The 9,353-nt window shown below is 30.0% G+C and overlaps 1 non-coding gene across 1 annotated transcript; it reads right to left on the bottom strand.

Moving 5' to 3' along the window:
* Nucleotides 1–2,233: 2,233 nt before the first annotated feature.
* Nucleotides 2,234–2,315, bottom strand: TRNAS-AGA (transfer RNA serine (anticodon AGA)). Its single transcript has one exon. It is a non-coding gene; the product is annotated as a tRNA-Ser (tRNA).
* Between the last annotated feature and the right edge of the window lie 7,038 nt (nt 2,316–9,353).

Here is a 9,353-nt window from a genome sequence, read left to right as displayed (position 1 = left end):
TATTATTATAAGTGATATCAAGATTATATGGAGGGATACAGACACAGTAGTCCATCATCATCACCAGAAATAGATTTTACGGTGAAAGAAACCATTAAATATAGGGGGAAACCATTGGTTCTGCTAACCCTATTTGTTCTTGCCGTGGTTTTAATCATATGCGTCTGCAGGTGTATCAGACGTCGTATGCATGGTAGTAACGTCGATGGCCATGGCAATGGAAACGCTCCGGGTATCGAGCTGTCTGTTCCTGTCTAACTTCTCCGTAAGGTTTTTTTTTTCTCTCTCAAGTTAAAAACATGTAGTTTAATTATTTAAAAGCACTGTTAACCTTTGACATGGTGAAGGGGTGGTAAGACTGATAATAAGGAGGAGGAGGTGATGAAGGTGATGGTGAAAGTGGAGACATGTAGTCTGCGTAAAATGGGGTGAAGGTGGTGAGGATACTAGGGTGGGCATGAGGAGGGTGGTGTGAAGTCACATGTTGCCCGAAGGACGGTGAAAGTGAATGAGATGGAAGAGATGGTGAGGGAGAGCGCGAGGGCTGGTGTGAGAAGGGTTGAGACCGGGTGAGCGAATTAGGACTATATCTACACCCATACGGCTGTACTGGATACTTGTTTAACATGGTGAAAGGGTGGTAATTACTGACAATAAGGAGGAGGAGGTGATGAGGGAAATGGTGAAAGTAGAGACTTGTAGTAGGGGTAAAATGGGGTGGAGGTGGTGAGAGAGAGCGTAAGGGTGTTAACGGTATTTATCAGATAATATATATATTACTCACTATGATGTCTGCTCTCATTTGTTAAACAGGTTGTCATTCAGGAAGCGTTATATTCTGGGCTATGAATTGTTGAATTATATCAACTAGACTCGTATAATAATAAAGATTTGAAGTGAATTACAATGTATTATTTATGTCACCGCCTTTGTATTTGGGGTTTTTTTTATAAAATAAATTGAATTGATGGGATGTTACTCAAATTAGCATTAATAGTTCCATTGTTGTGTGTTTAAAAGCAAACCCAGATCTTTTGAATTTTTGGTTAGCAAAGAAGAATAAATAAATAACCTTTTTAATGGGTGTCGTCGCCGGTATACAACGACACCGGCCAAAATTTGTAGTTGTACGGCCTCTCATACAGTTACAGATATGTTTCACTTGTAGTGGCTGGAAACTGGACACCAAAGAATGAATTCTAAAATATATTTTAAAATTTCAACTTAGATTTGTTGAATATATTGATATGTACATAAATTTATTATTGTTTTATATGTAATATGTATTGTTATATTATATGTTTATCAATTTTATTTTTTGAATTATTATCTCCAATATAAATATAAAAATACTTTTACATTATAGCAAAAATATAATTTTAACATTTTAATAGTCTATATATTTATAATTTTAAAGAATTAAATCAAATTTTATTATTTTTAAGAGGTTAAAGTGTAATTTTAGCTTTATTAATTTATAATTTAAAAATTTAGAAGATATAAATAAAATATTTTCCATTTTAATGGGACACCACCCCACAGTTACATTTTGACACAACTTACAAGTTGAAAATTTACAAGTTAAAAATATTTTGCTGGAACTTTTAGACGTATAAATCTGTATCATACATTTTGACCATAACATTTTGCTCAAAAATATGGAATGTTTTGAAAACTATATATATATGATATATAACAATTATAGAGCTTAATTATTATTAGAAATACAAAGAATAATTTCCACTTTAATGTTCCCATTTTAAAATTAATTTAATTTTGTTCAACTTTTAATCATTTTTAGAATATATTTAATTGACATGATTTTTCTTTTCAAATTAAAATTATTTTTAAAAATAGATAAAACAATTTATTTAATGTTATCATATAAATTTAATTTTTAGAATTGAACTAAAATGACAAATTTTGTAAATATTGAAGATTAATTTTGTTGAATATTTTATATTTAGGATCAAATTGATATAATGTGTAAATACTAAAAGGCTAAATTTGTTATTAGACCAATAAAAAGTAAAAATCAGCTTTGACTAAATAAAATATTTGATTTCGAAAAGTTTGAGGACTAAATCAAATTAATTAATAGTTCAATGACCAAAACAGATCAAATGCAATAGTGTAGTGACCATTTGTCCACCTTTTAATAATTTTTAAAAAGAGCTAAAACAATTTACTTACCGTATAAATATTGAAGGGGATTACAAACAAGAAACAAGTACGTGAGCGGCAGGATTCGAACCTGCGCGGGCAGAGCCCACATGATTTCTAGTCATGCCCGATAACCACTCCGGCACGCCCACATTGACGATTATAATGGAATGTCATCCCTCTAAATGTTTGGAAAAATGAGTATACATGTTAACAATAAATTAAGTTTAAATAGAAAGAAAGAAGAAAAGGAATTTTGTTTTTGGGCAAAATACCAAAAAAAGCCCTATTTTTTTAAAATTTACCGAAATGAGCCCAGTATTTTATTATTTACCGGAATGGGCCATTTTCATGAAATCAGCGTCCGCGTCGTAGCGATGTCGAGTGCAGCGCCGAAATCGCGTCCACATCGGTAGCGAGTTCGACGTGGAACCAATCGCTCCCTCTAGGACGTGATTTGTTGACGTGGCATGAACAATTTATGTTTTTTAGCTTGGAAAACTTTGAAAGGCCATAACTTTTGGCTCGATTGTCCGATTGAGACGATTTTTTTTATTTCGAATAACTTTTTGAGATCTACGGGCTGACAAACTGCCTGCCTTTGGCAGTTTGCCCCAGTTTTCATCGAAAAAGATTCTTTTTTGCCCCTAAATTTTGATTTTTTCGGTTTAAAATTGAATTTTGAAACATTCAAATCATTATTTTCCTTATTTATTTGAAGTAAACACGGTTTTTTTCGAAATTGTTGTATTATTTTTTACGATTTGACACGTGTATGGAATAGGTCCGATAAATCGTTAGAACGTAAGTAATATAATTAAGATAATAACAGTATTTTTATAATATGTCAATTAATTAGTTTGACTTAGTTGGTTAAGATGCTTGTTCTTTTCCTTTAGTACCTTGGTTCAAATTTTGTTGGCAACAATTTTGAATCAAACTAATTAATTAACATATTATAAAAATACTGTTATTATCTTAATTATATTACTTACGTTCTAACGATTTATCGGACATATTCCATACACGTGTCAAATCAAAAAAATAATACAACAATTCTGTAAAAAAATCCGGTGTTTACTTCAAATAAATAAGGAAAATAATGATTTGAATGTTTTAAAATTCAATTTTAAACCGAAAAAATCAAAATTTAGGGGCAAAAAAGGATCTTTTTCGACGAAACGCGTAGATCTCGAAAAGTTAGTCGAAATAAAAAAAATCATCTCAATCGGACAACCGAGCCAAAAGTTATGGCCTTTCAAAGTTTTCCAAGTTAAAAAACATAAACTGTTCATGCCACGTCAGCAAATCGCGTCCTAGAGGGAGCGATTTGCTTCCACGTCAGCAACTCGCGCTGATGTGGACGCGATTTCCTGGCGTGTTCCCTGACATCGCGCTGACGTGGATGCGATTTCGCGGAAAATGGCCCATTTCGGTAAATAATAAAATACTGGGCCCATTTCGGTAAATTTTAAAAAAATAGGGTTTTTTTTGGTATTTTGTCCTTTTGTTTTTAGAGTTGGAGGTAACTATGGTAGTCGCGGTGGAGGAAGATAAATTTTGAAAATAAAAATTATAATTAAATCGATATAATATGTAAAATTTGAGGGCTAAATTTATTATTATATCGATTTTTTAATTGTCTAATCTCCCCCATAAAAGATTTAAAATAGAAAAGTGGCAATAATTAGATGACCTGTGGTGTAATTTACCCTTTCAACTTTTATATTGTGAAGTTAAAATTGTGCATCGGATATATTAGGTGTTTTCTTTTTGGGTAACCTGCACTGGAGGTCACCCAATTATGGTCAAATATTTTTTAGTCACGAAACTATAAAAATTTTAAATTGGTCACCCAACTTATCAAATTTATTTATTTTGTTCTTTTCCGTTTATTGCTGTTAAGACCTGGAAGGAAAGATGATGTGGTAGTTTTAAAATTGGTAAATAACATATTTAGTTCTCAATAATTACACATTTTATCAACTTGATCATGATTATAAAGAAATTAACCCTCAACATTTCTAAATGATCTCAATTTGCTCCTAACTCTAATAAAATTATATATTATATCGATTTAGTCATAATCGGATATTAATGTATTTAAAAAATATTTTATATTAATATTAAATAAAAATAATTATATTAATATTGAAAACGCCTCTCCTTTTAACGATTGACAAAATATGAAGTTTTATATTAATATTAGTTTTGCTATTTTACTTTTTACCAATTTATTTTCATTAAATGTATATGATTGAATCGTAATTAAAGTTTCAGATATACATTTGAATCACAATCAATGTTTCATGTGTATAATTGCACAAAATCAAAGTTCATGTATCAAACAACAAATTGAATCAATATGTTAGTGCACATTTGTTGGGTTATTCCTTTTAGCATTTAACATACACTCTTTATCATCATATGTTGGTCATTGACCGAGTTTATCATCTAAATTTGAATATGCATTATTAAAACTATTAAAATCTCCATCTTCCGTATACTCTCTAAGTATAAATTATCTCAAGTCTACCAATGATAGAAGTTATAAAATATGCAAAATGTTAGTACGATCCGACATTTTTTATACTATACTAATGTGATGTTGTTAATATGAGAAATACATTTTAGAGTAATAAATGTCTTCTCAACCATATTTCAAGCTTTGAATATCTTAAATCAAAGAGTTTGCTAGTTGTCTATGGTGCTTGTGTTTAACACAATATGGTGCAAGAAAATTTTTCTATTTGTATAATTAGTATATTGACCTTATAATATTTTGGTTCACAATCCAAATAGTTTGTAGTTTTAATTATAAAAACTTATATAAAATTAATTTGGAGAAAGACATATGCTTAGTTATATCTCTTTTATAATACATAAATTAAGTCAAAATAATATAAATTTTACGATATATAACATTTATAAAAAAGTTCTATAAATTATCTAAATTTTTATAAATAATATAATATTTTGGCATAACACTTACTTAAATTTTTAATATTAATTTTACTTAATTAATCAACACTAATTAAGGTTAAAATATTATTAAGGAGAATTGATCTAGGAAGTATATGATATTAATTAAAATTTAAAAATGAAGTGTCATTTTATTAGATGCCTAAAAGATAAAATCTATTATTTTATTTAAATTTAATCATAATATATTGTTTTTTAAATAAAATAAATTATGAAATTCCTATGGACTAGACTTAATTCAAATTAAAAAAAGTTTTAAAATTTATACAATCAAATGATATGCAGTATTTAATATTTAACATTATATGCAATTTTATCTACTTTTTAGTGTATATTTGTTGGATTATCCCTATTTAGCATTTAACATGCACTCATTATCATCATATTTGGTCATTGACTGAGTTTATCATTTGAATTTGATTGTAAATTTCTATTTTTCAATTCAATCTTCTTTTCCATCATAAAATGCAAAGTGCGATGCATGGTCTTTTTTTTTTTTTTATGATGAAAGAAGGCAATCGACTACCTATAAATCAAATACTTCTTACATGTGATTTACCAAAATTATCTTTTAACAAAAATTTTCTAACAGGAAAGCTAGGGAACTCAAGAAGAGTGAGTTCAACCTCATTATTTGAGTTTGATTTAACTGATCAAGCTGCCACCTTATTACTCTCCCTGAAATAAACTGGAATTTAACTTCTTGTAACTGCTTCTTAGCATCCATAATCTATCGTATAAGTGTCATCAGTAGAGTATTCACAGAATTTCCCAATATAATCTCAATAACATCCATTTAAATTTATTTTTTTATTTTAGGTTGAAAAACTCTAAATTTTAAATATATTGCACAAATACTGTACAACCGAAATTTGCGCAGCAATTAAAGAGAGGAACTTCATTGTGATTCATTCAATTGATTGTATAAACATTTATTTGATATATTAATCTATTTTAATGTATCTTTTAAAAATATTTGATATATAAATATTTATAAATAATGAATTCTTTCTAGTGGGCAGCTTGAGGCATGCTATGTGCACCTAAAAAGTTTAGGGGTATGAGATTCCGTCATCCCTATTGTTTTAATTTGATGATTGGGTAAATAAGCATCTCGATTTATGAATATGCATCATTAAAACTATTAAAATCTCCTTCTTCCATATATTCTACGAAGAATGAATCATCTCAATTTCATCATCAACTGAAGTTATAAAGTATGCAACATACTAGTACGATCCGATATTTTTTTATACTATACTAAGGTGATGTTAATATGAGAAATTTTTTTCGGCAATAAATGTCTTTTCAACTAAATTAAAGAGGTTGCTAGTTGTCTATGGTACATATGTCTAGCACAATTCTCTCAAATTGTATCATACTCCCATGATATGGTGCAAGAAAATCTTTTCTATTTGTATAATTAGCATCGACCTTATAATATTTTAGTTCACAGTCCAACTAGTTTGTAGTTTTAATTATAAAACTTAATTTAGAGAAAGACTTATGCTTTTGGTTATATCCTTTTATAATACGTAAATTAAGTAAAAATAATATAAAATTTACAATATATAAGATTTATAAAAGTGTTTTATAAATTGTCCAAAACTTTCATAACACTTTTATAGATAATATAATTTTTTGGCATAACTTTATAAATTTACTTTTTATAAATAAGTTATGATAAAAAAACTATAACATTTCTTATAAATAAATATATTATAATACTTTTATAACATATTGTAAGTTGTTTTTTATAATAAAAATTTTGACCATATCTTTAGTCATTTTTAAGATTTAAATAATATTATTTTTGTTGTAACTTTATAAAATACATAAATTATTTTTATAATATAATTTTAAGACTTTATAAATTACGAAATAAAAGTAATTATGAAATTCCTATGGACTCGACCTAATTCAAACTTGTTTACGTCCCAAACATATCATTTTTTTAAATAAAAGTAATTATGAATATTTTTAGGAATATTTTAAACTCAAGGCAAGTGTTGTTGGAATCAGTGTAACGCCCCAAAATTTTAATTTTGGGTATTGTGAATGTGTGATATAAACATCTGTCAACTTTAGTGGTTATGTGTTCTGGAAGTGTTTGGGAGGTTCCAAGTTCAAGTCAGGACTTGGGCAAATTTTGGTATTTTTATGAATAAGCTTTGGTCAGTAGGCTTTTAAGTAAAAGTTGGCAAATAATTAACAAAATGGGCCTGTTGGTCTAGTGGATAAGTGAAGTGTTGGTGTGAGCGAGACCATGGGTTTGAATCTTTGGGATGGCAAAAATTGCATTTTTGCTCCTAATTTCGGCAAGAGTTGTGTTGAACTGGGTTTCTGAGTGGTGGATGTGTAATGGGAAGTGAGGGAGCGATTTTAGGAGTGAATTAGGGGATTATAGGGGAGAATATCCAAAATCTGATCACTTTTTCCTTTTTCGAAAAAAAGAGAGAGCCGTTTTTCTCTCCATCTTTCTGACGTTTTCTCTCCCCCATCTCTACAGAATTTTTTTTCTTCTTTGCTTCTTACTCAATTATCTTTTCTTTTCTTTTCTTTCCTCTACTGCCGAAATTCCGTTGTTCCCCCTAAACCATTCTTTCCTCTTAATTTCGTAGCGTTAAGCAACACTTGTGCAAATTCAGTAAGATGTTGGATATCATTTTAAGAGATTATTTTGTGTTCAATAGTCTAATTCCGGGATGTTGGCACAGCATTTCACGAGGATTAAGGCTCTCATCGTGATTTTCGTAAACGTACCGATTTGAATTTTTTGCAGTAAGTGTTCATCATTTTATGAGAATGTATTTTGGTTTCAGGATTTTGATTAATCGCAAGGTAAGACTGATTATGGTGTTATTTGTTCAATTATAGGTTTTGGAGTACTCGGGGACTGTTTTAGTATCAAACAAAACTAGGTGCGTACCTGAAACACAAAAATAAGAGATTCGGCGAAAAGCTGAAATTGATTGCTATTTGGACAGTAGCAGTAGGCTAATTTTGAAAAATCACCATAAATTGTGAAAATCGAATTAGAGGATGAAAAATATATGGGATTAAATATATTTGAGTCTAGTTTCTCATAGAAGAAACGAAGTAAGCAAAAGAATTTCATATTATGAGATATTTGAATTTTAGTGAGACAGGGTCAGAATGATTTTGGAATCCCCTGTCTTGACTTTGGAAAATTATTAAAAATTGTATAAAAATAATTATGGGTTAGAATTTATATGTTTAAAATCCTGAATGAGTATACTTTCAAGAAAAACAAACGAGAACATCATCTGAATTCTATATGAGAAGATAATTAATTTTTAGTGCAGAAAGGTCGAAACTATCAAATAGCAAAAAAGGGGAAACTTTAAAGAATAAATTGTACTTATTGGCTAAACCAATAATTCTGAAAATTTTATGGTAAGAAGATATGTGAGTTTGGTTTCAATGAAAATTTGCGGATCTTAATTCAGAATTTTGTAGCTTAAGATAAAAATAATTTAGTAACAGTGACTCAAGTAGATAGCTTTGAAGGATTATATGAGTAAATAGTGGAAACACATATAATGAATTAACTAGCACGGGTTACATTAAAATGGATCATGAGGCCAAGTGGGCTACACGGGTGTGTGGGCCCACACGAGCGAACATTATGGGCTTGTAGGCCCATTTTCACTGTTTGACTGATAAGGTTGCACGGGTTGCCCAAGTCAACTGTGAACCTACTGTAGGGTCGGTAAGTTTACCTAGACCCCTAATTGACTGAAATGATTGTATGATTGATATAATTAAACCTGATGATGTCCCACTGATTTGGTACTGTATGCCCTGTTTACATGCATGATATTATGTTATAGCATGTCATATCTGCATATTGCATTGCACTGGGTTGAGGGAGTATAATGTTCGGAGGACATGTACTGAAAGGCCTCGAGCCTAATTTACTGGCAGTTCAGGTGCAAACTACTGTCTAGTGCCGCATTCGATACTACTTGGAGTGTAGGGATGGGTGGGTTGATTATATCCCCACATGGAGTGTAGGGTTGGATGGAGATGGTGTGTAGAGGCTGGATGGGTAGGGTTTTTGTGACTCTATATCTATTACTGCTACTGATATTGTGATGGGCTAAAGCCCTACTGCATGATTGTTTTTGTATTGAGATGGGCTAAGGCCCAAACTGGACTGATACTGATACTGAAAAAGGGCTTAA

Source organism: Gossypium raimondii, chromosome 3 (genome assembly GCF_025698545.1).
Source record: "Gossypium raimondii isolate GPD5lz chromosome 3, ASM2569854v1, whole genome shotgun sequence".
NCBI classification, from domain to species: Eukaryota; Viridiplantae; Streptophyta; class Magnoliopsida; order Malvales; family Malvaceae; genus Gossypium; species Gossypium raimondii.
The sequence above is the reverse complement of the archived record's forward strand: the minus strand, read 5'-3'. Positions and strand labels throughout refer to the sequence as shown.